Here is a 19,844-nt window from a genome sequence, read left to right as displayed (position 1 = left end):
GACAATCCTACCCAAAGCAATTTACAAATACAATGCAATCCTGAGTCAAATACCCGCAGCATTCTTTAAAGAGATGGAAAAACTTATCAACTTTCTATGGAAAGGGACGAAGGCCCAGATAAGTAAAGCACTACTGAAGAAGAATAAAATGAGAGGACTTGCACTATCTGACCTCAGAACCTACTATACAGCTACAGTAGTCAAAACAGCCTGGCACTGGTGCAACAACAGAAACATTGACCAATGGAACAGAATTGAAAACCCAGATGTAAATCCATCCACCTATGGTCACCTGATCTTTGACAAGGGCCCAGAGTCCATCAAATGGGGAAAAGACAGTCTTTTTAACAAATGGTGCTGCAAAACTGGATGTCCTTCTGCAAAAAAAATGAAACAGGGCCCATACCTCACACCGTATACAAAAACTAACTCAAAATGGATCAAAGACCTAAATATAAAGCCCAAAACTATGAAGTTCATAGAAAAAAAAAAAAAAAATAGGATCAATGCTGAAGGCCCTAATACATGGTATTAACATAAATGATCTTCTACATGCCAAAGTCTAATTTTTCAGAGTCTGGGCCTTAATAAATGGTAAGTAAAAGTTATATTTCCTTGGAAGTCAAGCAGCCCTCAGGGAGTCAGATAACTCTCAGGCAAGCTTGGTAAACAGTGCTCCAGCATGACTTTGAAAGAGCTTGCTGTAATATTCTTAACTCATTTTCAAGTTTTGGATATTTTTTACTAGAACATATGTATCATAGTAGGACTCCAATTTCCTATTTTGGCTGAACTGGGCCCCTGCACATACAAAAGTATGCTCAGAAGTAGAGTTTGAATTTAATACTGTTACTATTATTTACGTTAACCTGTGTTTCTTTGTGCCAACTGAGTACCCTTCTTTGCTGGTTCTTACCCTTTGTTTATTTGATGCCTTTGCTTCATGTATGCTTCTTAAATCTGCTGATAGTTGAGTATAAACAATTAGCAAATAAAAATACATGTAGTGGATTAAGTAGCATGTAATTAGGAATGTAAGTGCTAACTTGATGAAAAAGCTTTTAGCTCAAACATTAAATTAATGCAAATTTTTATAAATAAAAAATGTTTTAAAGGATAAATCAAGCAATATTTCAAAAACCAACTGCTGAAAGTATTTAGTAATGATTAGGATATTGGCATTGAACTCTCACAGACCTGGATTTCAATTCTGGCTTTAGTTTGTTAGTTATATTACCTTAAGCAAGACACTTAATTTAGGGTTCATTTCCTTCCCTTCAAATGGAGATACTATCACCAGAGCTACTGTTCAGCCGGCAGGCAACCTCCAGGCTATGCTGGTAGTCTCGACCTGTGTTATGATGGTTGTTATCAATTTGAATATTACCCCGATAATGCCTACTGTGTAGAACCTTACAGAGTGCTTTGTACGTTACAGTGTCTACTGTGTAATACGCATTCAATAAATAGTGTTAATAGTATTTTTATTATTATTAAGCTTGAACTAAGTTGATCAATATTTAGGCCAAATAACTCTTTTTTTTCCCAAGGGAGCTTCTACAGAGTCTGAATTGCATAGGAATGGCATAGGGTGGTATTGCATATTAATGAAAGAGTTGGAGAAAGCTGGGAGTACTAACAAACATATGTCAATGAGATATTTGACCTTTCTATTTTTAATGAATAGAACCATTGATAGAAGAGAAAAAAATCACTTTGAAAAGTTTAACTCTGTGCCTGTATGTAAAAATTTCCAAAACGATATTGATTAAGTAAGAAAACAATGAGCTTTTCTGAGAATAAGATCTTTCAGGAGAGTACAGGGAGCCCCAATTGCTCCATATGGGGACTACTTGGTTTGCATTACAGTTTTGGAAAGACTATTTGTTTTAGAAAACTTCCCCAATTCTACATGTGGATAACACATGGCACATATCAAAACACCAGTTCATTACAGTCTCAAAGCAGTTTCTGAATTTTAATTAAAAAATGAAAGTGTTTTGTAAATGCATATACTTTGTGCATACCAAAAACCAGTGCCATGGAGTCGATTCCAACTCATAGTGACCCTATAGAACAGAGTAGAACTGCCCCATAGAGTTTCCAAGGAGCACCTGGTGGATTCGAACTGCCGACTCTTTGGTTAGCAGCCATAGCACGTAACCTCTACACTACCAGGGTTTCTACTTTGTGCATATAAACATTAAAATAATGTGATTTTATATAATTTAATTGCGGTTGTAAAGATGTTTTCACTTCCTATGCAAAAGGGATTATAATAATTTACTAATTTTATTTTTGATATAGAAAGAGCTCTTGCCAATTGGCTTTTCTCCAAATGTCAATATTCCTAAACGTGCTACTATCATCACTGTTCAGTAACAGAACATTTTGCACTGAAGTATCTAAATTGAATTGAGAAAAACATATTGTCCTGACTTCCGGACTATTTTATTTTTTGCTATAGTAGAAAGAAAGAACTGGTCCAAGTAATAATTACTGGTTATTTATTTAAATATATCAAAGGGGCTGTAGAAGGCATTGGCCAAAAAAAAAGGCAGTAATTGCTCATAAAGAAAATGAAGAAGTGTTTTTTTTTTTCAATGAAAAGGAACTTTTTACCAAATCCTAAACTGCTTCTTAGGAAACCCTGGTGGTGTAGTGGTTAAGTGCTACGGCTGCCAACCAAAGGGTCGGCAGTTCGAATCCGCCAGGCGCTCCTTGGAAGCTCTATGGGGTAGTTCTACTCTGTCCTATAGTGTCGCTATGAGTTGGAATCGACTTGACGACACTGTTTTTTTTTTTTTTTTTTAAACTGCTTCTTACATTAACCTACATTTTTAGATTTTTTTTCAAAAACTTTTGTCTTATTCCTTATATTTTCGTATGGCTCATGTATGAAATAAGTCTTTAGGTAGGGAAACTCCTGTTAAGTAGCTTTTTTACTCTGTAGTAAAACTCACCTACTTAAAAAAATAATCATTCACGAAGTCTTCAGAGTTTCTCTGGGAAGGCACCACGTAAATGTGAACTATTCATTACAATGTTATTGTTCTGACTCATAGTGACCCTATTTACAACAGAATTAAACACTGCCAGGTCCTGCACCATCCTCACAATTGTTGCTATGTTTGCGCCCATTGTTACAGCCACTGTGTCAATTCATCTCACTGAGCATCTTCCTCTGTTTTGCTGACCCTCTACTTTACCAAAACATGATGTTCTTCTCCAAGAGCTGGTCCCTCCTGATGATATGTCCAAAGTGTGTGAGATGAAGGCTTGTCATCCTTTCTTCTAAGAAACATTCCAGCTGTGCTTCTTCCAAGACAGATTTGTTCCTTCTTCTGGCAATCCGTGAAATAGTCAATGTTCTTTACCAGCAGCATAACTCAAATGCATCAATTCTTCTTCTGTCTTTCTTATTCATTGTCCAGCTTTTGCATGCATATGAGGTGATTGAAAATACCATAGGTTGGGTCAGGTGCACCTTAGTCTTCAAGGTGACATTCTTGTTTTTTTACACTTTTAAAAATAAGAACATTTAAATTTTTTCTTTAGTTGTTGTTTTCTGCAGTAGAGAATGTTCACTACTAAGAAATTCACATTTGGCCATTTTTAAAGTATTTCAAATGATTGGTGAAGTTAATCCTGAGGCATATTAAAACTTCCTTATCACTTGAGTGTTTATCAGCTTTACCTAATTAGTTTTTTTTGCAAAAGTCACAGTAACCTTTCATAATAGCAAATTTCTCTGCCTCCAAATTATTCACTTTAGTAAGTCTAGTCTGCCACACTACAGAAGTGTCTTGTGGAAAATTATGGAAAATTAAACTTGCTACTTCATTGTAGATACAATGTTCAGTGCAGTTATACTGAAATTTGTCTTCAAAGCTACTTTTTCAGGGAGCGGAGCCAACATGGCAGAATAGACAGACGCATCTAGAGAGCCCTCTTACAACAAAGGCCCGAAATAACAAGTTAAACGAGTATATTTATGACAAGCTAGGAGCCCTGAACATCAAAGGCAAGCTTAGAAAATGAACCGAGGGGCAGGGGGAGGAAGAGACATCTCAGAAGCAGGGAGGAGTTACTGGTCCTGAATTGTAGGGAGCCCTCAGGCACCATACCCGGGAGCGGCAATGGTGGGCAGGCATTAGTGTTCGGCCACAGTTTCCTCAGGGAGAAGCAGCCATCTACACAGCCTACTCACACCTGCGGAACCAGAGAAGAACGGCTCTCAGCAAAAGCTAAGTACTTGCATATATTTTACAGTGCCACCTCCCACCACAAAGCCAGCTTCAGGGGGTGATTTCCTTGAGCCTGAGATAGACCCTGTTGAGTGCCTACACCCATCCTCCTGACCTTGGAGGAGGAATAAATTTGCAATTGGAGGAAAAGATAATTTGCCAGCTCCACTAACCAGGGAAGCTCAGGACAGAAGCAGCTCCTGTCCAGGCATAAACGGTCAGTGGACTTTGAGTACTTTTCCCCTCTGCATGGACCTGTGTGGACCTATTTCAGGAGAATAGGCCCTCGTTGGCCGATTACAACTGTTTCAGCTGTGCAGTGGAAAGGTGAGTGTTTGATGTTTGACATTGCTTTACCTATTAAACAGGGTCCTCACCTACCCACATCAGGGGCCTAAATGAAATAGAAAACAGAAAAACAATTGAAAGAATTAACAAGACCAAAAGCTGTTTTTTTGAAAAAATCAACAAAATTGATAAACCACGGGCCAAAAAGACAAAAGAAAAACAGGAGAGGAAGCAAATAACCTGAACAGGAAATGAGAAGGGCGATATTACAACAGACCCAACTGAAATTAAAAGAATCATATCAGATTACTATAAAAAATTGTAATCTAATGAATTTGAAAACCTAGAAGAAATGGATGAATTCCTAGAAACACGATACCTACCTAAACTAACACAAATAGAGGCAGAAGAACTAAATAGACCCATAACAAAAGAAGAGATTGAAAAGGTAATCAAAAACTACCAACAAAAAAAAGTTCTACCGAACTTTCACAGAACAGTTAACACCACTACTACTAAATGTATTTCAGAGCACAGAAAAGGATGGAATACCCCCAAACTCATTCTATGAAGCCAGCATATCCCTGATACCAAAAACAGGTAAAGAAACCACAAAAAAAGAAAACTACAGACCTATACCCCTCATGAATGTAAAAACAAAAATTCTCAACAAAATTCTACCCAATGAAATTCAACAACATATCAAAAAAGCTATTCACCATTTCCAAGTGGGATTGATACCAAGTATGCAGGGATGGTTCAACATTATAAAAACAATTAATGTAATCCATCATATAAATAAAACAAAAGACAAGAATCACATGATTTTATCAATTGATGCAGAAAATGCATTTTACAAAGTTCAACACCATTCATGATAAAAACTCTCAGCAAAATAGGAATAGAAGGAAAGTTCCTCAACATAATAAAGGGCATTTATACAAAGCCAATAGCCAACATCATCCTATATGGAGAGAGCCTGAAAGCATTCCCCTTGAGATCAGGAACTAGACAAAGAGGCCCTTTATCACCACTCGTATTCAACATTGTGCTGGAAGTCCTAGCCAGAGCAATTAGGCTAGATAAAGAAATAAAGGGCATCCAGATTGGCAAGGAAGAAGTCAAAGTATCTCTATTTGCAGATGACATGATCTTATACACAGAAAACCCAAAGAATCGTCAAGAAAACTACTGAAACTAATAGAAGAGTTCAGCAGAGTACCAGGTTACAAGATAAACATACAAAAATCAGTTGGATTCCTCTATACCAACAAAAAGAACATCGAAGAGGAAATCACCAAATCAATACTATTTACAGTAGCCCCCAAGAAGATAAAATAATTAGGAATAAATCTTACCAGAGATGTAAAAGACTTATACAAAGAAAACTACAGTACACTTCTGCAAGAAACCAAAAGAGACTTGCATAAGTGGGAGAACATACCTTGCTCATGGATAGGAAGACTTAATATTATAAAAATGTCTATTCTACCAAAAGCGATCTATAGCTTTAATGAAATTCTGATCCAAATTCCAATGACATTTTTTAATGAGATGGAGAAACAAGACACCAACTTCATATGGAAGGGAAAGAGGCCGTGGATAAGTAAAGCACTACTGAAAAAGAAGAACAAAGTGGGAGGCCTTACTCTACCTGATTTTAAAACCTATTTTACTGCCACAGTAGTCAAAACAGCCTGGTACTGGTACAACAGGCACATAGATCAACAGAACAGAATTGAGAATCCAGACATAAATCCATCCACATATGAGCAGTTGATATTGGACAAAGGCCCCAAAGCAGTTAAATGGGGAAAAGACAGGCTTTTCAACAATTGGCGCTGGCATAACTGGATATCCCTCTGCAAAAAAATGAAACAAGACCCATACCTCACACCATGCACAAAAACGAGCTCAAAATGGATCAAAGACCTAAATATGAAATCTAAAACAATAAAGATCGTGGAAGAAAAAATAAGGACAACTTTAGGAGCCCTAACTGTATACAAAACATTACTAACAATGCAGAAGAAAAACTAAATAACTGGGTACTCATTAAAATCAAATGTGTATGCTCATCCAAAGACTTTACCAAAAGAGTAAAAAGATTACCTGCAGACTGGGAATAAATTTTTTGCTATGACATTTCCAGTCAGCATCTGATCTCTAAAATCTACATGATACTGAAAAAATTCATCTACAAAAAGACAAATAACCCAGTTAAAAAATGGGCAAAAGATATGAGCAGCCACCTCACTAAAGAAGACATTCAGGCTGCTAACAGATACATGAGGAAATGCTCACAATCATTAGCCATTAGAGAAATGCAAATCAAAACTACAATGAGATTCCATCTCACTGCAATCACAAAATAATAAATGTTGGCGAGGCTGTGGAGCGGTTAGAATACTTAAACACTGCTGGTGAGAATGTAAAATGGTACAACCACTTTGGAAATTTGTTTGGCGCTTTTTTTAAAAAGCTAGAAATAGAGCTACCATACGATCCAGCAATCCCACTTCCTGTATTCTCTAGGAATATATCCTAGAGAAATCAGAGCCTTTACATGAACAGATGTACACACACCCATGTTCATTGCAGCACTCTTTACAATAGCAAGAAATGGAAGCAACTAAGGTGCCTATCTACGGATGAATGGTTAAATAAATTACGGTATATTCACACAATGGAATACTATGCATTGATTATTGGTTAAGAACAATGATGAATCTGTGAAACATTTCATAATGTGGGGGAATCTGGAAGGCATTATGCTGAGTGAAATTAGTCAGTTGCAAAAGGACAAATACCGTATAAGACCACTATTATAAGAACTCAAGAAATAGTTTAAACAGAGAAGAAAATATTCTTTGGTGGTTACTAGGTGGGGAGACGGGTATTCACTAATTAGTAGATAAGAACTACTTTAGGTGACTGGAAAGACAACACACAGTACAGGCGAGGTCAGCACAATTGGACTAAACCAAAAGCAAAGAATTTTCCTAAATAAACTGAATGCCTCTAAGGCCAGCGTAGCAGGGGCGGGGGATTGGGTACCATGGTTTCAGGGGACATCTAAGTCAACTGGCATAATGAAATCTATAAAGAAAACATTTTGCATCCCACTTTGGAGAGTGGCATCTGGGGTCTTCAACGCTAGCAAGTGGCCATCTAATATGCATCAGTTGGTCTCAATAACAAGGACACAATGTAATTACGAGCTCAAGAGACAGAAAGGGCCACATAAACCAGAGACTACATTAGCCTGAGACCAAAAGAGCTAGATGGTGCCTGGCTATAACTGATGACTGCCCTAACAGGGAACACAACAGAGAACCCCTGAGGGACCAGGAGAGCAGTGGGATGCAGACCCCAAATTCTCATAAAAGACCAGACTTAATGGTCTGACTGAGACTAGAAGGACTGTGGTGGTCATGGCCCCCGGACCTTCTGCTGGCCCAGGACAGGAAACATTCCCAAAGTCAATTCTTCAGACAGGGATTGGACTGGACAATGGGTTGGAGAGGGTTGCTGTTGAGGTGCAAGCTTCTTGGATCAGGTGGACACTTGAGACTATGTTGCCATCTCCTACCTGGAGGGGAGGTGGGAGGATAGAAGTGTTAGAAGCTGGTGAAATGGACATGAGGATAGTGGAGGGAGGGAGCGGGCTGTCTCATCAGGGGGAGAGCAATTGGGAGTATGTAGAAAGATGTATATAGGTTTTTTTGTGAGAGACTGACTTGATTTGTAAACTTTCACCTAAAGCACAATAAAAATTAAAAAAGAAAACTACTTTTTCATCCATCATGGATCCCATCACATAAATAAAACAAAAGACAAGAACTACAGGGTCTTATCAATTTATGCAGAAAAGGCATTTGATTAAGTCCAACACCTATTTATGATAAAATCTCTCAGCAAATAGGAATAGAAGAAAAATGCCTCACCATCATAAAGGGTGTTTACACAAAGCCAGGAAAACCTGGTGGTGTAGTGGCTAAGTGCAACGGCTGCTAATCAAAAGATCGCCAGTTCAAATCCACAAGGTGCTCCTTGGAAGCTCTATGGGTCAGTTCTACTCTGGCCTATAGGGTCACTATGAGTCAGAATCAACTCAATGGCAGTGAGTTTTTGGGTTTTATATAAAGCCAATAGCCAACATCGTCCTAAATGGAGACAATCTGAAAGCATTCCCTTTGAGAATGGGAACCAGACAAGGATTCCTTTTATCACCACTATTATTCTCTTATTCAACATTGTGCTGGAGGTCCTAGCCAGAGCAATTAGTCTAGAAAAAGAAAGAAAGGACACCCAAATTGGTAAGGAAGAAGTAAAGGTATCTCTTTTTGCAGATGATATGATCTTATATACAGAAAACCCTAAAGAATCCACAAGAAAACTACTAGAACTAATAGAGCAAAGTATCAGGATACAAGATAAACACACAAATATCAATTGGATTCCTCTACACCAATGAAGGGAATGTTAAAGGGGAAATCACCAAATCAGTACCATTTACAATATCCTCCAAGAAGATAAAATTCTTAGGAATAAATCTAACCAGAGACTTAAAAGACCTATACAAAGAACACTACAAGACACAACTGCAAGAAACCAAAAAATACCTACATAAGTGGAAAAACATACCTTGTTCATGGAAAGGAACACTCAACATTGTGAAAACATCTGTTCTACCCAAAGCAATTTATAGGTACAATGTGATCCCAATTCAAATTCCAATGGCATCTTCTACTGAGATGGAGAAAAAAATCACCAACTTTGTATGGAAGGGAAAGAGGCCCCGGATAAGTGAAGCATTACTGAAAAAGAACAAAGTGGGGCGGGCCTCACACTACCTGATTTTAGAACCTATTATATTGCCACAGTAGTCAAAACAGCCTTGTACTGGTAAAACAACAGATACATAGACCAATGGAACAGAATTGAGAATCCAGACATAAATTTATCCACTTATGAGCAGCTGATATTTGACGAAGGCCCAAAGTTGGTTAATTAGTGAAAAGACAATCTCTTTAACAAATGGTACTGGCATAACTGGATATTCATCTGCAAAAAAATGAAACAAGACCCATACCTCATACCATGCACAAAAACTAACTCAAAATGAATCAGAGACCTAAATATAAAATCTAAAACAATAAAGATCATGGAAGAAAAAATAGAAACAATGCTAGGAGCCCTAATTAATGGCATAAACACTATACAAATATTACTAACACGAGGAAAGAAACTAGATAACTGGGAGCTCCTAAAAATCAAACACTTATGCTCATCCAGAGACTTCACCAAAAGAGTAAAAAGACAACCTACAGACTGGGAAAATAATTTTGGCTGTGATAATTCCAATCAGTGTCTAATCTCTAAAATCTACAAGATACTGCAAAACTTCAACAAGAAAAAGACAAATAACCCAATTAAAAAGTGGGCAAAGTATAGACACTTCACCAAAGAAAACATTCAGGTGGCTAACACATACATGAGGAAATACTCATGATCATAAGCCATTAGAGAAATGCAAATGAAATAACGCCTCACCCCAACAAGGCTAGCATTAATCCAAAAATCACAAAATGATAAATGTTGGAAAGGTTGTGGAGAGACTAGAACACTAATACATGGCTGCTGGGAATGTACAATGGTAGGACCACTTTGGAAATTGATTTGGTGCTTTTAAAAAGCCAGAAATAGACCTACCATACGATCCAGCAATTCCAGTCCTTGGAATATATCCTAGTGAGATAAGAGCCCTCACACGAATAGATATATGCATACCCAGGTTCATTGCAGCACTGCTTACAATAGCAAAAGGATGGAAACAACCCAGGTGCCCATCACAGGATGAATGGATAAACAAATTATGGTATATTTAAACAATGGAATATTACACAACAAGAAAGAATGACAAGGAATCCATGAAACATCTCATAACATGGAAGAATCTGGAAGGGATTATGCTGAGTGAAGTTAATCAGTTGCAGAAGGCCAAATATTGTATGAATCCACTGTTGTAAGAACTCATGAAAAGGCTTAAACACCCAAGAAAACAGTCTTTGATGTTTATGGTGGTGAGGGGGAGGGCGGGAGAGAGGTATTCACTATCTAGATAGTAGACAAGAATTATTTTAGGTGAAGGGAAGGCCAACACACAATACAGGGGAAGTCAGTACAACTGGACTAAACCGAAAAGCTAAGAAGTTTCCTGAATACAATCAAACACTTTGAGGGACAGATTAGCAGGGGCGGGGTCTGGGGACCATGGTTTCAGGAGACATCTAGGTCAACTGGCATAACAAAGTTTAGTAAGAAAACGTTCTGCATCCCACTTTGGTGAGTGGCAGCTGGGGTCTTAAAAGCTGGCAAGTGGCAGTCTAAGATGCACCAATTGGTCCCAACCCACCTGGAGCAAAGGAGACTGAAGAACACCAAAGACACAAGCAAAATATGAGCCCAAGAGACAGAAAGGGCCACATAAACCAGAGATTCCATCAGCCTGAGACCAGAAGAACTAGATGGTGCCCGGCTACCACCAATGACTGCCCTGACAGGAAACACAACAGAGAGTCCACAATGGAGAAGGAGAAAAGTGGGGTGCAGAACTCAAATTCTAGTAAAGAGACCAGACTTAATCGTCTGACTGAGATTGGAGGGACCCCAGAGGACATGGCCCCCAGATTCTCTGTTAGCCCAAAAATAAAACAATTCCTGAAGCCAACTCTTCAGACAAAGATTAGACTGGACTATAAGACACTACAAGACACAAAATGACACTGGTGAGGAGTATGGTTCTTAACTCATTTAGAACTATGTGGGCAGCTCCTGTCTGGAGATGAGATGAGAAGGCATAGGTGGACAGGAGTTGGTTGAATGGACAGGGGAAATACAGGGTGGAGAGGGGGAAAGTGCTGTCACATTATAGGGAGAGCAACTAGGGTCACATAACAATGTGTGTATCAGTTTTTGTATGAAAAACTGACTTGAACGGTAAACTTTAACTTAAAGTGCAAAAAAAAAAAATGTCTAATACCAATCCATTTCAGCTCACTAACGTCAAGGATATCAATCTTTATGTGATCTATTTCATTTTTGATGACTTTCAATTTTCCTAGATTCAAACTTTGTACTTTCCATGTTCCCATTATTAATGGATGTTTGCAGATGTTTTTTCTCACTTTGAGTCATGCCACTTAGCAAAGGGAACTCCCAAACGCTTTACTCTGTCTACCTCATTAAGGTTGAATTCACTGTAAGGAGGCAACTCTTCCCTAGTCATATTTTCAGTGCCTTCCAGCCTGAGGAGCTCATCTTCCAGCACTATACCTGACAATGTTCTGCTACTATTCATAAATATTCATAAATTCATTGGTCAACTTTTTTCAGAAGTAGATTTCCAGTTCCTTCTACTAGTCTGTCTTAGTCTGGAACACCTGCTGAAACCTATCCACCAAGGGAGGCACTGCTGGTATTTGAAATACCACTGAAATACCTGCATCACAGCATCACATAAGCCACCACAGTATGACAAATTGACAGATGTGTGGGGATTACAAATACTGTTTTACCAATATTTGAGAGAAAATGAAATTTATTTTCTGATAAATATTTTTTACTCTTTATGATTTTTATTTCAAAATTACATTACCTCATAAAATAATTGTGAGCCATTCTATTACTTTTTTTTATCATAAGAAGTTACTTAAGATTGCGATTGTCTGTCACTTGACTATCATTTACCAAAACAGCAAGATTTTCTTTTTTTTAATTTTGTTTTTGGTGAATGTTTACACAGCAAATTAGGTTCCCACTCAACAACTTCTGTATTTGTTTTTCAGTGATACTGGTTACATTTTTCACAAAGTGTGAGCATTCTTATTATTTTCATCCTGGTTGTTCTGTTTTGTCTTAGGATGGATCCTTTAGAGAAGCAAAACCAGCAAGCCATATAAAAACTCATTGCCATAGAATTGATTTCAACTCATAGTGACCCTACAAGGACAGGGTAGAATGGCCCCCATAGGGTTTTCAAGGAGTGGCTGGTGGCTTCAAACTGCAGCCTCTTGGCTAGCAACCAAGGTCTTAACCACTATTCCACCAGGGCTCTGTGAGCCATATGTATATATATATATATATATGTAAATAAAAATTAAACCCATTGCCATCAAATCAATTCTGACTCATAGCCACCCCACAGGACAGAGTAGAACTGCCCTATAGGGTTCCCAAGCAATGATGGTGGATTCCCACTGCCAAGCTCTTAACCGTTGTGCCACCAGGGCTTTCATATATATGAAGAGAGAGAGATTTATCTTAAGGAAATGGCTCACATGGTTGTAGAGACTGGCAAGTCCCAAGTCAGTGGGTCAGGTGTCAGGCTGGAGGCTTCTCCTGACTCACGTAGCTGCAGGAGCTGAAAATCCAAGATCAGCAGATCATATGACAGACCACTGGCTCGTGGGCTGTGGAAGCTGATGAATCCAGTATCGGCAGGTGACATGACAGGCCACTGGCTCAAAGTCTACTGAGGCTGATAAATTCCAAGTTCAATAGGCAAGCAATACAGCAAGCTGAGCCAAGCTGATGGCTTATGTCCCAAGAATCAGAGGTCACATAATCATGAACCAGATGCAGGATCCAGAGAAAGCAAGCAAGCTTTGCCAGAACTTCCATATATGTATTGGATGCAAGGCCATGCCCCTGAGGAATCCACCCCCCTCCCCAGGAAACTCCTCTTACAACTGATTGGCCAATCACATCAGATTACAACATGGAGAATGACTAAATCATTCCATAACTGCCAAACTACATCATTACATAACAGTAAAACCACTGAGAATCATTACACAACCAAGCTGACACACAACCTTAGCCATCACAGTCCACCCCTTGTCAACCTGACACATGTACACACCTCCTTAAACCATACACCATATCAAAAAAAGGAAATTTACAAAGTCATACTTGCAGCTAACATAATACAGTTAACATACATACAACCAAAAATGCACTAACCCAGTGCCTTCGAGTCGATTCTGACTCATGGCAACCCTATAGGACAGAGTAGAACTGCCCCACAGAGTTTCCAAGAAGTGCCTGACAGATTCGAACTGCTGACCCTTTGGTTAGCAGCCGTAGCACTAAAAATGCTGCACTAGACCCGTTTAAATCTTATATTTTGTAAGTGAAGAAACCAAAAATATTTGATGCACACATATCTCCTTGTCATCAATTTTCCAGTCAGGTTCGTTCTAAGTCTCTGACCATCCAGCCAAACCACTGGGCACAGCCCATGAATCAGTACTTATCCACACATCTGGCCATTTCTCCTCCTAGGCAAAGAGAACAACCGGGTGCACTGCAAGAAGTTCTGCCCTCTGGAAAGATTTTCCTTCATCACTGTCCTTCAAGCAGGTCCCAGAAAGTGGTGCCTGAATATCGCACAGAACCATCTGTAAACCAGACATGAGTATTCTCTTTCTCAGTCAATTGACCCTATGGAAGTCCCTATGAGGCCACAGGTGCAGACTGGGAGAGGACAAGTAATGTGACAGGAATGGAGACTATGGACATTTGGACCACTTCCTCATGCAACATACTTGTGCTTTCAGGTCCTGCTCAAGCCTGATCTAATAAATACCACTTCCATTTGATGATGGAGTGCTGCAATGCAAGTCTGACTTTATGACTCTGTGGATCAGACAACACCCAGTTCATGATGGCCAGCTCAGATCACATGGTGACTTCGTAGCTCATGGTTAACTATTGAGTTTCTGTTAAGGCCCAGTAATGATCCAAAAGCTGTTTCTTAAAAGGAAAGTAGTTACCTACAGCTGATGGCAGGGCTTTATTCTAAAAGCCTAAGGATCTGTGCTGTGATTCACCAATAGAGGTCAGCCAAAAACTCCGAACAGCATCTCTATCTGCCACAATCACCTCAAGCACCATTACAGCAGCCAGATCATATGCCCCAAGTGACAGAGCTGCTTTTTTGGCATCCTGAACCTGTTGCAGAGCCTTTCTTGTTCTGGGCCCTGCTCAAAACTAGTGGCTTTCCAAGTCACTTGATAAATAGGCTGGAGTAGCAGACCCAAATGGGCGATATGTTGCCTCCAGAATCGAAAGAGACCCACCAGGTGCTGTGCCTCCTTTTAAGTCATAAGATGCTCCAGTTGTAACAACTTATTCTTCAGTTTAGAGGAAATATCTCAACATGCTCCACACTACCGAACCTCTAGAAATTTCACTGATGTGGAAGGAGCTTGCATTTTTCTCACATTAATTTCCCACTCTCTAGCATGCAAATGACCTCTTGCTTTCTTCATCTCTGATATCATTCCACAACTTGTCTGGTCCGTGGTCATTAGTGTTCAATGTGTCAAATCTGTTGTTGAGATGGTCTCTAAATTCAGGTGGGATATACTCAAGGTCATACTTTGGCTCTCGTGGACTTGTTCTAATTTTCTTCCCTTTCAACTTGAACTTGCATATGAGTAATTGATGGTCTGATCCGCAGTAGGCCCCTGGCTTGTTCTGACTGATAATATTGAGTTTTTCCATAGTCTCTTTCCACAGATGTATAGTCAATTTGATTCCTGCGTATTCCAATGTGTCGAGGTCCATGTGTATAATTGCTGTCTTGTGTTGGTGAAAAAAAGTGTTTGCAATGAAGAAGTCATTGGTCTTGCAAAATTCAATCATGGGATATCCAGCATCTTTTCTATCACCAAGGCCATATTTTCCAACTACAGATCCTTCTTCTTTGTTTCCAACTCCCACATTCTGATCACTAGAGTAATTATCAGTGCATCCTGATTGCACGTGCAATCAATTTCAGACTGCAGAATTTGGTAAAAATCTTCAATTTCTTCATCTATGGCCTTAGTGGTTGGTGTGTACATTTGAATAATAGTCATATTAACTGGTCTTCCTTATAGGCATATGGATATTATCCTATCACTGACAGCATTGTACTTCAGGATAGGTCTTGAAACGTTCTTTTTGACAATGAATGCAACACCATTCCTCTTCAGTTTCTCATTCCCGGCATAGTAGACTATGTCTGATTCAAAATGGCCAATACCATTCCATTTCAGCTCATTAATGCCTAGGATATTTATGCATTCCATTTCATTTTTGATGACTACTAATTTTCCTAGATCTATACTTAGTATATTCCACTTTTTTATTATTAATGGATGTTTGCAGCTGTTTCTTCTCATTTTGAGTCTTGCCACCTCAGCAAAGGAAAGTCCTAGATGTTTTACTCCATCCACCTCATTAAGGTAGACTCTACTTTGAGGAAGCAGCTCTTTCCCAGTCATATTTTGAGTGCCTACCAACCAGAGGGACTCATCTTCTGGCACTATATCAGACAATGTTCTACTGCTCTTTATAAGGTTTTCACTGGCCAACTTTTTCATAACTAGGATGCCAAGTTCTTTTTTGTAGCCTGTCTTAGTCTGGAAGCTCTGGTGAAACCTGTCCACCATAGGTGACCCTGTTGATATTTGAATTCCTGGTGGCATAACTTCCAGCATCACAATATCACCCAAACCACCACAGTACAACAAACTGATAAACATTTGGGCACGATCAGGGTAGATTTCCAAAAAGAAGGAGGTTTCCTGATTGATTTTGAAGGATGAGAGGTATGCCAAGTATGTGTACGCATGTCTGTTGCAGGGGTTGGTGACAGATGGGGACAGTTAAAAGAGAATATCCCAAATAAAAAAGGATGTATGTTAATACATGAACAATTACAGAGGAATTTAAAACCTTGATGTTCTGTGAAGTCGTGGACGGTTTAGCTGCCCCTGTACATAAGGTGTGAGGGAGGGGATCAGCAGGAGATGTGTTTAGAGAGAAAGTAGAAGTAAACAGAGGTCAATCCAATCCAATTAGGGTCTGAGGAATCAAGATTGAAAGCTGTAAAACAATGTGCAGTTCACACAATAAAAAACAGTGAAAAGCTAGTCATGAATTTAAAATGGAGGCAAATTGGTCTCTCTTAAGTTTTTTGTTCTTTTGTTTTTGTTTAAAGTAGCTCTCTGGAGCTGAAAGAAAAAATTAAAGAGGAAAAAACTGGAATGGGAAGGCAAGTTAGAAGATTATTGAGAGAAATCATGAGGATTTGATCTGAAGCAGTGGCAGTAGAAATGGGAGAATGAGTGACCAACAGAATGAGATGGTTTTATGGGTTTAATTGTGTCCCCCCAAAATGCGTGTTGTAAATCCTAACCTCTATGCCTGTGGTTATAATCCCATTTAGGAAGGGGTTGTTTTTGGTATGTTAATGAGGCAGGATTAATGTAGGGTGTATCTTAAGTCAATCTCTTTTGCGATATAAAACAGATTAAACAAGCAAGCAAGAAAGCAGAGGAGACAAGAACCTTTGTCCAGAGCCGACAGAGAGAGAAAGACTTTTCCTAGAGCCGGTGCCCTGAATTCAAACTTTCAGTCTCCTAAACTGTGAGAAAATAAATTTCTGTTTGTTAAAGCCATCCACTTGTGGTATTTCCATTATGGCAGCACCAGATAACTAAGTCAGGTGGATATTAATTTCCCCAAGTTATAGATGAACAAATTGAAACTCATCTAAGCAATTAGGCCAAGGCCACACAGCAGAAGAGGGAGAAAAATCAAGGTTCAAATATCGATCTCTATTAACTCCAGGGATATCATTGCTGATATTAGATGGATCCTGGCTGAAAGCAGAGATTACCAGAAGGATGTGTTTTATTGAGTAATGCAAAGCCATTCGACTGTGTGGATCATAACAAACTATGGATAACACTGCGAAAAATGGGAATTCCCAAACACTTAAATGTGCTCATGAGGAACCTTTACATAGATCAATAGGCAGTTGTTCGGGCAGAACAAGGGGATACTGATCGGTTTAAAGTCAGGAAAGGTGTACGCCAGGGTTGTATTCCTTCACCGTACCTATTTAATCTGTATGCTGAGCAAATAATCCGAGAAGCTGGACTATATGAAGAAGAACGGGGCACCAGTCTTGCAGGAAGACTCATTAACAACCTGCGTTATGCAGATGACACAACCTTGCTTGCTGAAAGTGAAGAGGACTTGAAGCACTTACTAATGAAGATCAAAGACCACAGCCTTCATCATGGATTACACCTCAATATAAACAAAACAAAATCCTCACAACTGGGCCAGTGAGCAACATCATGTTAAACAGAGAAAAGATTGAAGTTGTCAAGGATTTCATTTTACTTGGATCCGTAATCAACAGCCTTGGAAACAGCAGTCGAGAAATCAAAAGACGCATTGCATTGGGCAAATCTGCTGCCAAGGACCTCTTCAAAGTGTTGAAGAGCAAAGATGTCACCCTGAAGACTAAGGTGCGCCTGACACAAGCCGTGGCATTTTCAATCACATCATATGCATGTGAAAGCTGGACAATGAATAAGGAAGACTGAAGAAGAATTGATGCCTTTGAATTGTGGTGTTGGCAAAGAATATTGAATATACCATGGACTGCCAGAAGAATGAACTGTCTTAGGAGAAGTACAACCAGAATGCTCCTTAGAGGCAAGGATGGCAAGACTGTGTCTTATATACTTTGGACATGTTGTCAGGAGGGATGAGTCCCTGGAGAAGGACATCATGCTTGGCAGAGTACAGGGTCAGCAGAAAAGAGGAAGACCCTCGACGAGGTGGATTGACACAGTTGCTGCAACAATGAGCTCAAGCATAACAATGATTGTAAGGATGGCGCAGAATCTGGCAGTGTTTCGTTCTGTTGTGCATAGGGTCCCTATGAGTCGGAACCAACTCTATGGAACCTAACAACAACAGTTAACTGCAGCGCAGGACCAGCTTCCTAGCTGTGCTACCTGGGGCAGGGTCACATCTTCCTGGAGGAAGGAGGCCACTTCCTCAAGCACCCATAAGTACTTTACAAGTTTGAGTAGCATGCCTAAAGGCAACAGCATTTCTAATGTGGCACTATGTGTCCTAGATAGATTTCTTGAAGTATTAGGCCAGCCATTTTACTTCAGCAGTTTCATTTCCTCTTTTGACAAAACTGCTAGAAGAATGTATTTTACCTTCTTTTTGGAAATGCTATTGCTAATGATCATGTATTTTCTCTGAGCCAAGCTAAGTCCCTCAGAGGGGAAAAGACAACGTACATCAAAAAACTATTAATATAACCTGACTTTATTTTTGAACAGTCTAAGAATCCTGGTGGTACAATGGTTAAGTGCCTGGTCTAGAAAACAATATGGGGCAGTTCTACACTTTCACAAGGGGTCACTGTGAGTCAAAAATTGACTCAATGGCACACAACAAATATTTAATTTGCCTAATTCTTTCTTTCTTTGCTTTTTTCTTTCTTCCTTTCTTTTTGTTTACAAATGGTGGGAAATATATGAAAATGATGCAGATGGAAAACAGTTAATAGAAATTTTAAGAAAACTAAAGAAAAGCCTTAGTACTTTGCAATTATTTAAATTTTTTGTGTAACACATTTAATATACTGCTTAAATATATATTCTCTAATAAACTATAAGGTAGAGGTTGCTATGAGTTTTCTTGCATTTTACCTAGAGGCTAATCTATAAATAAGAAGATCACACTTACATTTCAAGCAGAAATCTTTTACTTAACCAAAAAAGCTTATTCAATGGAACTCCAATTAAAATAATTAAAAAAACATTTTTAATTGTAATTTTTTTCAAAATTGTGACATACAATAGCATATTGTATGTCACAGTTTTGAAAAAAAATTACAATTAAAAATGTTCAATTTTGGCAGGCTTGAGAAGAGACCACTCTAGGGGCTAAACCTGGTGAAAGAAGGTACAATGAATTGAATAATCTTGGTTTTCTTGATAACACAGAATCAAATTTACAGACCAATTTTGTTTATAATTGCACTTCTACTTAGGAATTTCTTGGTTATGGAATAATAAAACTCATGAGTTATGGATTGAATTGTGTCCCCCCAAAGATGTGTGGCTAGGCTATGATTCCCAGTATTGTGTAATTGTCCACAATTTTGTCATCTGATATGATTTTCCTATGTGTTGTAAATCCTACTTCTATGATGTTAATGAGAGACGATTAGAGTCAGTTATGTTAATGAAGCAGTACTCAATCTATAAGATTAGGTTGTATCTTGAGTCAATCTCTTTTGAGATATAAAAGAGAAAAGCAAGCAGAGAGACGGGGGAACTTCCTACCCCAAGAATGAAGAACCAGGAAGGGAACATGTCCTTTGGACTGGGGCCCCTGCACTGATAAGCTCCTATTCTAGACCAGGGGAAGATT

The sequence above is a fragment of the Loxodonta africana genome, chromosome 13, assembly GCF_030014295.1.
Source record: "Loxodonta africana isolate mLoxAfr1 chromosome 13, mLoxAfr1.hap2, whole genome shotgun sequence".
Lineage (NCBI taxonomy): Eukaryota > Metazoa > Chordata > Mammalia > Proboscidea > Elephantidae > Loxodonta > Loxodonta africana.
The sequence above is the reverse complement of the archived record's forward strand: the minus strand, read 5'-3'. Positions refer to the sequence as shown.